The sequence below is a fragment of the Dendroctonus ponderosae genome, unplaced genomic scaffold (genome assembly GCF_020466585.1).
Source record: "Dendroctonus ponderosae isolate FM_Combo_2020 unplaced genomic scaffold, Dpon_F_20191213v2 Dpon_F_20191213_1, whole genome shotgun sequence".
NCBI lineage: Eukaryota > Metazoa > Arthropoda > Insecta > Coleoptera > Curculionidae > Dendroctonus > Dendroctonus ponderosae.
This window is the reverse complement of record NW_026017110.1, coordinates 13,443,758-13,445,296: the sequence shown is the minus strand read 5'-3', so window position 1 is coordinate 13,445,296 and position 1,539 is coordinate 13,443,758.

Here is a 1,539-nt window from a genome sequence, read left to right as displayed (position 1 = left end):
GCCATCGACACTGTCCTGCTTCCTGCCAATAAGTATGGCCTGACTCTTCTCTGCATTTATCTTCAGCTTCCACTTGATGAACCACTGATGTAGTTAGTAGTAGTCAATTGCAAGCTGCAGTAAATAGTTATTGTGTACATCTGAATTTCTACCTCGCTCAACCTGTGAGTAAATGACATAATACTGACAAATACATGATCAAAAGGCCAAATGCAAATGAAGTTAAAAAAATTAAAAATAATACTTTAATGGAGAAAGGATGGTCAACAAGTGCAGTAGCTGAGAGATTAGGAAAACCGAAGAGCACTATTTGTAAAATGTTAAAGAAATGGAGCGAACATGGAACTGTAAAAGCGCCCTATTGGTACCGGATTGCTGAACAAAACAACATATTTAGAAGACGCTAATCTCATCGCACATAATCAAGAAAACCCTAATTTGTCGGTTGTGGAAACTGCATACATTACAACCTTCCCTGTTTCACAAAGAACTGGGCAGCGTTGAGTAAGACAATTTTCAAACTTGAGAACTTGGACTTTAAAACTGACTTAGACATATTTTACATAAAGAACCCGGCAACGAAAAATAATAAATTTACCTTGTCAACATATCGCATATTATTGTATCAATAGAGCGATTTGGGAACAATATTAAAACTAGAGGTGTGATAAACGGTTATTTTGTTGTAACGGGTTACAGCGTTTCAGTTTCACTTTGGTAATAGGTTTCAAAATGCGGTTCCAAGAGGAACATGTTACTTTTTAAATTTTTCATTAAAAATGCAGAATGATGATGATAGTAGAAATAGTGAGGATATATAATGATTTTCTTTATTAAAAACATAATTCTTAACATTGGTAAACTTAAAATAAAATATTCTAAAATCAAAAACAAAACATAGGTCCGAGGTTACTACCTAAAGAACAAAAAAACTGATAATAATAAAACTAAAGTGATTAAATAAAATATTCGGTTTATATGCGAAAATGTTAAAAAATATCATTTTCATTTAAAAATGAATTAACGAACAGAAATGCGTGTTTGGCAAACCTTATCGAAGTATTACCCGACTTAATTTTGGTACCACGGTACCATCCCAAAAATTGTTCTAAACTAGTTTTTTTGCAAATATCTCAGTTTTTAATAACAATTATTTTTTTACATTTTTGTCTGTACTCCTAAAACACTCCCAGACAACACCTCCAGAGGAATGACGCCAATTTTGAATCATCCTGTTTAATAAATCCTGCAACTGCATCCTGCCCTGCAACACAAAAAAAATATTATTTAAGGGTCAAAAGTGTTGTTTTGAATAAAAATACTTCTAAAAAGATATAAATTTTATTAGTAGCAATGTAATTTAACATTTGACATGAGACACTCTAAAACGTATTCTTGTGACCGATGACCGAAAATATTCATCCCAAGTTACTCCAATATTTCCACCAAATAACACGTTGAACATCGGTATCACACTTGGCCGCCCCAATTAAACGTGTAGCTTCAAATTGCTCAAATGGGGCATATAATTCTTCAATA